General features: G+C 31.2%; 1 protein-coding gene across 4 annotated transcripts in view; it reads left to right on the forward strand.

Annotated features, from left to right (window-relative positions):
• The window catches only part of LOC143078984 (dopamine D2-like receptor), a 162,594-nt gene that overhangs the window by 124,449 nt on the left and 26,102 nt on the right, over window positions 1–12,043 (forward strand). For 2 of the 4 annotated variants that reach the window (XM_076254071.1, XM_076254072.1), the window contains one exon: window positions 350–1,246. The gene's annotated coding sequence lies outside the window, so the exon portion shown is untranslated. Of the gene's footprint in view, window positions 1–349; window positions 1,247–9,193; window positions 9,227–10,020; window positions 10,214–12,043 lie in introns of those variants that run through there. The other 2 variants (XM_076254074.1, XM_076254073.1) reach the window with 2 other exon arrangements.

Below are 12,043 nucleotides of genomic sequence, written 5' to 3' on the forward strand. Positions count from 1 at the left end.
TATGAGGGAGAATTTAAACATCGTTTTAAAAATGCGGCCACCTTTGTTTTAGTAATTTGATTCTATAGATTTTACATAAATGCTATTCGTTCCTTCATGAGTTTTGAAAAAAATCAAGAATAATTTAAATCTTAGCGAAAGATGAAAGCCACTCATTTCATATCGTGCTAAACCCAATAGTTTGTCATGCTATTTTTAGTTACGAGAATCGTTCTGATTGTTGGTGATTATTGCTTTTTATTAACATATTTTTTTTATTGAATTTGAGTTGAGACCAATGAAACAAATGGTAATTACGTGTAAATAAGATATTTTATTGTTAAATAATTGTCATGTTGTTCTATTTCAGGATTTGTTGATATCCATGGTAATGGCTTCTATGATAGGCAACTAATCTTTGGATATTACTTGTAACAAGATGTCCTCTCCGCCAATCATATAGCAGACATATATTCAATCCGCCAGGAATTTCGACGACTAAATCCAAACAGCTAATTACTAAATTAATTTAAGGGAGCACCGAGTCGAGACGTTTTCTAAACTTAGTCAGTCCGGTCATGTTTCAGGGATTACTTACCATAATATTAGATCTTCGTCTTCTGGGAGTTTGGAATAAAAACGTTGTCATTTGCGTTCTTTGTGTAGGTATAGCTATTTTACGGAGTGTCACTTCAGATCTTATACAAAACGCAAAACCAACAAAGGTTGTCAAACTATACTTTTTCATCAAATAAGGCTGTTCCGAGATGTAACGGAATCGCTATTGATACAGTATAATTGTGTTAACATTAGGAGCACATTTTTATTACACGATCTAATTACGAAATATCAGAGTATGATACATTTGTTAGAAAGGCTATGGATAGAGTATGATTTAATTAACACATTTTACACTTCAAACATACCGTCTTGGTTCTTTGAATAAAACAGAGAAGGAACGTATAACTGAATGACCGATCAATGATGACTTAAAACTAACACTTCACAATTAAATTACATCTTTGAAAGTAGAAAATATTGACCGATCTAAGTATTTCAACAGTTGTGTCATGTGTGTCTGCAGGACAATCAGTACATCTTTTAACAAGAAATATCGAAATCAGTCTGTGTTATAATAGTACGGAACATATACGCCTTTAGAGTTATTGGGATGTTTTATAATTGGTTATGTATAATTAATCCATAATGCGATGTAAGTTCCACAGGGAAATCAGATCTTCGTAATTAACGAGCACTCTTTTAACAGGTAAGCATGTTTTGATTTTCTCAATAATTTAAATGTTTGTTTTTTCAAGATTATTACAGTTTTTTTTAAAGTGCACATTTGACCAATTGATTTGCAGATGATGTTGCAAGTTTTCAGATGGATTGCATACAAATATTATAATTGTTTAATAACAGTGAAATTCGTATATTGTTGCATTTATATTTTTATCGTACTACATTTGTCCATTATAGTTTCCTTTTAAATGTAAATACATTCATTGCTTGATTTTTTTAAATGAAAATTCAGACGGAAGGACGCATGCAACACATTTACATTTCAAGATTTTCACTTTAATTACTATTTTTTTTTTATTTTAAAAAAATTGAAAGAGATAATTTTAAACATTTCATTTAAGCAATGTTATAAACCAACAGTACATTATTGTGTATGATATTTTTACTATTCTGAAATATAGTATTATATGTCCGATAAAAAAAAGAAATAATAAGTTATTTAATATCAAAAATCGTTTCATTGGCTTTTAAATACTAACAAATTCACACATATCATTTACAACAGCTTGTCTGCGTGTCATGTTATTACATCTTGTCAGTGTTGTACTTTTACAGACTATTTTTTCCAATATTTCGAATTCATACTCATTTGCAAACTTCGGGTGGAAATTTTACAATGAAATTAATGTAACTTTTTATTTATATAGACTGAGTCGTTTCCAAATTTTGAAATGGTTTTGAATTTCTAAGAAGCGTTTCTAACGCTAACATTGAATAGCGCTGTCCAATGTGTACTGTACCGGTATATCAAGTAAACTTTAGGTTTTATCAAAAAGTGTCCATAATTGTTCGAGGTTAGGGGGAGGGTTTGGCGCCAGAAAACATGTTTAAGCCCGCCACATTCTGTAATTTTACGGAGTTATGTAAATCTATCTATGGAATTGTAAAAAGAACTTTTTAACAGTATCCGAATCGCAGGTGGTTTGATAAATTTGGTAGTTTTGAAAGTGGCGTTTTTCTCAAGGAAGTCATACAAAGGATAGAGCTGTGTATTGTTATAAAAATGCCTTCTTTTTTTTTTTTTGATTAGACAAGACAATATATCAAAATTCAGATAATAGCATACATGTTTAAGTGTAGCTACGGCTGTTGTATAGGAGTCAAGGGCTGATCGTTTATGTTTTTTTAGTTGGTCTTTTTAATACTTTTGGGCTTCCTATTGTTCTTAAATACAGAATACTGTTATCATTCAAGTATTAACTTATTTATAATATGTAACAAAATTTAACTATTTCTTTAATTTGTCTCCATTGATATTTTATATACTAGATTTTATTAGGCATCGTATAAAACTCTTGATCCTCTCCGAAGGAAAGCCATCGAAATAAAAGTGAAGCATGGCATGATTCCATAGTTGTCACTCGCCCCTCTCACTTAAGTCTAACGTACATACATAAATACATAAAATGTACATACATTTTGTACATACATACAGTAGTTGTCGTTTGTTTATGTAATTTATACATATTTCTCGTTTCTCGTTTTTTATTTTATATAGATTAGACCGTTGGTTTTCCCGTTTGAATGGTTTTACACTAGTAATTTTGGGGCCCTTTATAGCTTGTTGTTCGGTGTGACCCAAGGCTCCGTGTTGAAGGCCGTACATTGACCTATAATGGTTTACTTTAATTAAATTGTTATTTGGATGGAGAGTTGTATCATTGGCACTTCCACCACATCTTCCTATACCTATGTATGATCAGTGGTTGTCGTTTGTTCATGTTGTTCATAAGTGTTTCTCGTTTTTTTTTTAAATTTTATATAGATAAGACCGTTGGTTTTTCCGTTTGAGTGGTTTTACACGTCTAGTAATTTTTGGGGCCTTTATAGCTTGCTGTTCGGTGTGAGTCTAGGCTCCGTGTTGAAGACCGTACCTTGACCTATAATGGTTTACTTTCATAAATTGTGACTTGGATTGAAAGTTGTCTCATTTGCACCCATACCACATCTTCTTTTATCTATGTAGTGATTTCTTTATGTAACCATAATAAGTCTGTTCAGGATTTAAAATTGAAGGAAAAATTCAAAAAAAATATTATCTGTTTAACAATTTCAAGAATATGTCGTCACGAATTTTTTACATGAACGTAAGTTTTTTTTTTCTTCAAATTATTCGTATTAAATGTTCATAAGAGAAGCGGTTCCGTTTAATAGCCGAATGTTTCTCGTTCATGTTCATCATAATAAGTCGTTTTGTTTTAATCTTTTATTCATTATAACAATTAACCATAAATATAATTGAGAATGGGAATGGGGAATGTGCCAAAGAGACAACAACTCGACTGAAGAGTAGACAACAGACCAAGGGCACCAATGGGTCTTCAACACAACGAGAAAATCCCGCATCAGGAGCTGGGCTTTAGCTGACCCCTGACGATTTTTTTATCAGATTAGTGAATATAGACGTCACACCAAACTCCGAAACATATAAAAGAACTAAAATTAAAAATAAAACTACAAGACAAACAAAGGCCAGCGGGTCCTTACTTGGGACAGGCGCTCAAATGCGACAGGGTTAAAAACGTTTTTGGAGATCTCCCATACCTCTAGCCAATCTAGAATAAACAAAGACACAGTAATACGCACAGTAAAACGCAGTTTAAAAGAAAATTACAATGATATATGAATTAACAAAGGAGTACTAGCAGCTACGGACATGCCAGCTCCAGACCTCACATAAGTTGTTTGAAAGATTATGTCTTGATCTAATGAAATTCAAGCACAATCCCTCTCGTTAGGGGTACTACATAATATTATCATACAAATTGAATCATAAAATATATAAGAAGAACATAACCCGTATCATGCCAACTACTGGTTTTAGAACAAATGTGTTTTTTGTCGATGTAAAGACCCTATGACTGAATAAATATCTATACCAACATGTGCCATCTTTAATGACTTGACAACAGTATATCTGCACCATATCCTTTCTGAATAATTCTGGTGCTTTTTATAGAATAGTATCATTAAAGATTAAATGAGAAATACCTGAAGGTATAACACGTCTGCCTGTTGATTTATCTTTACGAATGATGTCCCTATATCGATGATAAACTTTAGTAAATATGTTGACTAGTTTGTGATATCGAAAACCCTTGTGTAATAATTTGTCAGTAATAAATAGATTTCTTTCGTTAAAATACACGAGCGATTCCAACAAGTTGAGACACATTAACACCATAAAATGTTGACAATTGAACGTCACTATCTAAAAGTTGATAATTACCAAAAGGAAATGAAAATCATTTCTTTTATCGTAATTTTTCGTGTTAAGCTTCCCGTTCAAGATATAGATATCAAGATATTATCAGTCACGTTCTCGTTTCTCGTCCATTTACTATGCACAGGCATTGCAGAGGTAGAATTTCTAGTGTTTGCGGGGCAGCAATAATTTTTTGGCCACTAAATTTTTCACTTAGTCAAAAACCGTATAGGGGCGAAACTTGTGTCCTTGTTTGTTAATCATACCATATCAGAAACAGCGGTTTACCCGGCGAACCGGAAAACTTTCACTATAAGATCCAACTAGATCTGTTCAAGTTTTTAAAAAAAATGAAAGGAAAACATTTACAAACATGATTATTGTAAAAGTGTTTTAAATTGATTGATTTTTGAACAGCAATTTGTTTGGATCGAATCGATTATTTCTCATTTATATACTGCCTTCTAGATTAATTTGCATCAATCTGATATGTCCAAATAAAGTTCCCTTTAATTTGTTATCAAAAGTACCAGGATTATAATTTTATACGCCAGACGCGCGTTTCGTCTACATAAGACTCATCAGTGACGCTCAGATTAAAATAGTTAAAAAGCCAAATCAATACAAAGTTGAAGAGCATTGAGGATCCAAAATTCCAAAAAGTTGTGCCAAATACGGCTAAGGTAATCTACTCCTGGGGTAAGAAAATCCTTAGTTTTTCGAAAAATTCAAGGTTTTGTAAACAGAAAATTTATAAAAATGACCATATAATTGATATTCATGTCAACACCGAAGTGCTGACTACTGGGCTGGTGATACCCTCGGGGACGAAACGTCCACCAGCAGTGGCATCGACCCAGTGGTGTAAATAGTTATCAAAAGTACCAGGATTATAATTTTATACGCCAGACGCGCGTTTCGTCTACATAAGACTCATCAGTGACGCTCAGATTAAAATAGTTAAAAAGCCAAATCAATACAAAGTTGAAGAGCATTGAGGATCCAAAATTCCAAAAAGTTGTGCCAAATACGGCTAAGGTAATCTACTCCTGGGGTAAGAAAATCCTTAGTTTTTCGAAAAATTCAAGGTTACACGTAGGTGTAAGTTCAGAAGTAATTCTTTGCGGCTTTACTTAGATGTTGATGTTTTTTTTGCAAGCGCGTTTCTGGTAGATTTAGTATATATATATACATTGTATATATATATACACTCTTTTGAGTTTATCGCCACTTTTAGCATTATTGACTTTTGTTTGGCGGCTAGTTTTTATTGGCGGAGGTGAAGTGAGTGCCCGTGTTGGAACTATCACCCTCAGTGTTGACAGATTAGTGATATAGTACAGTAGATGAACTATTTAGACCACTCGTTCACCGTGTTTTATACTGTGTTTTTTCCCACTGGTAATTCGTAATTCTTCCCGTTAAATATTCATATGAAATTTATCTTTTGAATCTATTATTTGTAGGTAACAAGCAGGGAATCTTATTTCGATTAGATGTGTCATTTAGTGCAATTTGTTAAAATCAATAGCGCAATTAACAGATACAAACACGTTTATCTGCTGCCAAATAATGTACAATATTAACCTAAGATGTCTGTTCGTAACTTGGTCTTTTTGGTTGCTTTATAATATTGATAGCCCGCATCTCTTTATATTAAAAACCTTTTAATGAAGATCAAATTAAAATGTTTGCACACCAATTAGTCTTTGTCAATGCCAAAGTTCTTTACAATGTAAATATATTTGTCTTTTTGAACTGTTTTCATTAATAAGGAAATAACTCTTGATATCAATAGTGTGTTTGTTTAGTTAAGTTTCATCGGTGCTTTTTAAAGCATTCATGTGAAACAGAACTAAATAGTCTGTGTGTCTTTTTATTACCATATATGTATTATTGAGCTACTTTCCCGAAACTATCCGAATGTAGTTTTCAATGTCAGTAAACACTATGGCTTTGTGTTCTGTTAAATTGTAGTTAATAAAAATAAAAATAAATTCATTGGTCATGGTTGATTTTCCTTCTTTTTTTCAATGTTTTAATACAGCTTGTGGTCGATTATAGGTAGAATAATTGGTTTTGTACTTTTCATCCCATCATTATGACTTTTTATCTTAATATGTCTATGAATTAATAAACCATACAGAAAAAAGTAAACCAAATACGGTTATACTTGATACATTTGGCACTCTAATTTAAAGCATGGTATCAAACGAATAACGTCTAATCTGTCTGAATACCAAATATGATCAAATATGTGACGTCTTCAGACACAGTGGTTTCGAAATTCACAACAACGTAAAAAAGGCCCAACACGAACGCATTTTAAAGTGATATCAAACACATTGACTTAAATTAATTTCTCTCTTTTAATTTTTTTCTTCAAATTTTAACAAAATACATGTAATTACTTTGACCTATTGAAAAAATGATAAAAATTTCAAAAAAACTTTACCTCACACTTTTAAGGAAAAATTTCATTGAACATACAGCAGTTTGATAAACTTGAATTTCGATCATTAAGAAGCTTAATTTTTCCTCAACATTAGTACGTGATTATCACTGGTGTTAAACTGATAATCGTAACTGGAATTACGACGATTCCAATATGGCGACGGCAGAAATGGGTAAAATCTTTACAGTCATTTTTCTCAAATGTAGCCCGTTGTTGTCATGAGTTACTCAGCTGCACAGATTTTTCCATACCATTATATCATATTTAAAACGTAACGGTGCACTTTAATTGTCTAAATTGATTATTATGTTCAGGTGATTTTTACAGAGTTATGATATCACAGATGTGTTATGTACCATCTTAATGATATGGCTAGACATACAAAACAGTCGAAGTTCAATTCTCAATATTAAAATTGCATTGATATTATACATACTTTAAAAGTTACGTTTGATTGGGGAAATTCATAAAAATAAAAAGCAATAACACTATAGATTAAATCAAATCTGGTTTAGTTTTACACCATTTCTTTAAAATGTTAGATTTTTGTTATTTAAAATACATTTTATGACCAAACAAATATTTAAAATTAGACACAACCAAAAGGGCACAGCAAGTAAACTACTTTTCTACTTGTATAACCTTTGTTCAATGTGTATATGAACGTCAAATACAGGACGTATTATGCATACATAAGTCTGTCCGTCTGTCTGTAAATACTTCGTATGAAAAACATTTCCTTTAACAAATTCTTATATGAAATTTACACATTATGATTTAGGCAAGAAAATCCCACAACGATCTTGATTTTTTGGCTCAGTTTTTCCAGAGTTTTGTTATTTTCTTTTTTTTGCAGATTTGATTCATTTTTTTGTCAACTCTAGTATGTCTTGATCGTTTTGATTTTAGATATTTTTTTGAATTTTCCTCTGAGTTCAGTATTTTTGTGATTTTACTTTTTACTCATAAAGTTACATTGTTGGTCAATGAATGAACACTTTATTGCAAAAAGCATATATATGCTATAGCAACGAAAAACATGATAAACAGCAGAGATCAATACATATAAATCATTATAAGAAAGCAAATAACATTAAGTAACAATATGTGATCTGATTTTATGTAGTTACACAATTTTTTAATATGTAAAACAGACTTCAATTTAGATAAATACTGTAATTTAGTAAGGTTTTGTCAAGAACAATAGAATTTTGCAAATATATAGGCCTTATTGATCTATAGGTAGGGCATACTAATAAAAAGTGGTATTCGTTTTCAACACACTGCATATTACAACATTAACATAAACGTAATTTTCTAGCCATGCCAGTATATCTTCCTGTTACAATGTTCAGTTTGAGTGTACCACTTCGCAATTTAGTTAAAAAGTGTGAATTATACACAAGGAATATTTATAGAGTTTATTTTTTTTATTACGTAATATACTTTTAGAGAATAAATCGTACAACCCGTACTCATAAGTTTCCCGGGCAGTTTATGTTTGAGGAAAAGGGTTTGCGGTTAGTAGTTACTTAAAAAAAAACAGAATTGTTTGATGTATGAAATTGGATAAGCGAAAAAGGGTGAGCTTAGGGCAACTTCCGTAGGAAATATGGAAAAGAGTTCAGGGGCGAATCCAGCAATTTGAAAAAAAGGGGGGGGGGGTCCCAACCCAGGACAAAAAGCGGGAGAGGGTCCAACTATTTGTCCCCATTCAAATGCATTTATCGTCCAAAAACGGGGGTTCCAACCCCCAGAACCCTTCCCCTTGATACGCCACTGGAGAATCATTTGGACTGTAGGATGAGGGCACAATTTACCCGTGTTGCTCCTCTCGACTAACTTTTTAACAGTAACTGTTGACAAATCTTTGAGGGAAATGCGTCTGCATAAATTAAATCAGTCAAGTGTCGGAAACAAGATACAAATGAATACAATGCCTTCATTGAAGTAACTTCCTCAGCAGTGTGTTATATCTTAACATTTAAAAAATAATGTTTACGGCTCCGTTTAACGATTTGAAAAAAAATATTACATTTCAACAAAATGTTTATTATTTACGTGTAAGGAATATAATAGCAACATTTTTTTCTGTATTTTTTTTTCAATAACGTTTCATGATATGTGAAAGTATCATGATATGTGATTATTTTTTCTGCATTTTTTTCAATAAGGTTTCATGATATGTGACTATTTTTCTGCAAGTGTTTAATTCGTTCAAGAGTCGGTTGTAATACAAATGTAGATAACTTGCACGGTTCCACAGAACTACACAAGTACACAGAGTAAGTTCAAATAAATTTTAGATATTTTATTGTATAAATATTTTTTATCAAATTTAGAGTTTAATAGTATTCCTTTTGTATTTTATCAAACTTGTTATAGGCCGATAGTTTTCACAATTGAATTGTTTCACAATTTTTCATGTCGGGGCTTCTTATAGCTGACTATATTCGGTATGGTTTTTTCTCATTGCTGAAGGTTTTACATTTGCCTATAATTACTTATATCTAATTCATTTGAATTTTGTCTCATCGGCATTGATACCCTATCTCTTTATTTTTCGTATTACTCATCAAATTGCACAAAACACAACTTGCATGAAGTCAAAAGACACAAGTAATGATCTATGAAAATCGTAGTATCTGAGAGTCTTGTCAAAAACCAATTATAACTTATAAAAAGATCTTATTTTCCCGAACTTAAGGTCGAGTGTACGCATACTAATTCTTCGCACAAAAATAGTTTTGAATTAATGATTAAAAATGTATACCAACTGCGAGCAGATATTAAACCCAAAACAGGTGCTCTCCCTGTACTGATAGTTGATTCATGTTGAAACGTTAGAAATCTTTTTTTATAGCAATTGATTTAATCATTTCGTTTTCAACATGTTAATTCAAAGATAATCGTTTATTAATTATACATTAAAATAATTTAAGAACAAAAAATCGACATCGAATCAAATTAAGAATTAAATATCATGATAATAGATTTACATATCAATTATCTTCTGTCAATATGGACTTTCTTCTTTAATAACATGAATGAATGGTGTTTATTTTATCGATTGATTCAGCTTAGTCCACCTGTTGTTTCCAATATTCCACCAAGCATGTAGACAGAATGAAACACGTACTAGTTCCTTAAAAAACTAATACAAAAAGAGGCAGGGAGAAGTGTTATTGTTGTAATAGCGATTTGAAAATTGTAAATACTATCAGTTATAAGTATAAACGGATTATGAAAGATGTCATTCAACAATAATAAAGGTAAGATTTGAAATAAAGAGTCATGCTGTGTTGCAAATGGAAAAACCCAATGCTGATATATATATATATCTTCCGAGTAGGATTTCAACTTTTTCCGTTCGTCGATTTAAAAGGCGAAAAAATTCTGGAAAATTCGTTTAACTGACGTCATGGCCTCACAATTCAATTATTAGTCGACTTTGATATTATCCAGAACAAGGCTTTTGCACAATTTTTTGTTTTACTCATACAAAAAAATATATCGAAAGTTAATGAAATAATTCAAAATAGTAAAGATGAAATTTTATAAAATTCACTAAATCTTATTTAAAAAGGATAGTTTTAGGCAGCTGTAATAACGTTAACCTTTGTCAAAACATATGTTATCTACACGAATACAAATGACCTCTTTTTTTCATTTTAAAACATTTTAAGCTTCACCGAAAATCATTATAGAAAATTTAAACTGATTGAAATTAAGGGCAGTAATTGAAGAAGCAACTTCAGGAGGAATATTATATTTAAAAAAGAAAGGGAAAGTAAGCAATAAATAAATGTCAATATTCATCGCAATAAAGCAAATAATTATAATATAAAATGTTTTGATGTTGTGATATAATGGATTTAGTTAATTTGCTCAACTGCATGTACTCTCAGATTCGTACTTCGTGTCTTTTTGTTTCTGGGATGTATAAGTACCCGGCCACGACCACTGTTTTGTTCGACGTATCTTTGCTTAAGATCGATCTGATGACCTAAGCTCTTTTCAAATGATTTTTATAGTTTGTTCTTATGTTGTACTATTACATCAATGTCTCAGGTTAGAAGAAGGATTGGTCTCTTGTGGAGGGTTGTTCCATTCGCAATTATACCACATCTTCTGTTTATATATATATTAATATGAGTAGGAACTATCTTATTAAATTAAGTACTTTTTTCAAGTGTGATCTTTTTTGACCAAGCCCATTTGGTGGTGTTACATGTACATCTGGAAAAGTTCATCCGAATCATTTTGTAAAGAATTTTACTCGTTATAAGTGCTTGGGTCCGCTTTAAACTTGCAGTCAGGTTATATTTTTTTAATTTTTGGCAAAGGCCCCACTGTGACTTTTAGATGAAGCACAGCTTTATGTATGTTTTGGATGTGCATGTATTAGTTTTGTGTCATGAATGGCTATCCTTTTTTGTTGTTCCATAAGTATTGTTGAATATTCATGATGACTGATCATAACACTAGTTACAATATACAATCAACACGCTACATGGTAGACATAAATAAGACGTACAATTTGACATAGATCAAACTAAAGAGGATTGCTATCTTATAGTTGGTATAACTGTATATTGCTATGGGTAATGGAAGTCTAGAGAAAACAAAAGAAATTACTTTGTTATCTGTAAATATTTTGGTAAATAAAAGGATAGTATTACAACCCATAAACACCTAACGATTCTATGATGGTATATTTAGTTAATTTTATCACGTAATCTAAATATGAAGTTTAAAACGTTGTTCGAATGTGTTAAACAAAAAACGGATATTATCATCTTCCCCCAATTGTTCACAATAAGGAAATAACATGCTTAAAACATATGAATTATTTCTAATTTTGTATTTTTCAAAACAACAAGTGAGGATGTTGAACTATTACAGAACTATATGTACATACAATTGTATCCTGGTAGTGATCTAAAACTGCAACAAGGGACTTTTTCTTTTACCATAAAGTGCAAATAAATTAAGTTGTAAGCGTATTTATTGTAAGAATTAAAATGATTAAAATATATATATATATCCGAAAAATGAGATGAGATATTTGGATGGATAGAGGTTGTTATAATAACTTAAGC

Source organism: Mytilus galloprovincialis, chromosome 6 (assembly GCF_965363235.1).
Source record: "Mytilus galloprovincialis chromosome 6, xbMytGall1.hap1.1, whole genome shotgun sequence".
Classification (NCBI taxonomy): Eukaryota; Metazoa; Mollusca; class Bivalvia; order Mytilida; family Mytilidae; genus Mytilus; species Mytilus galloprovincialis.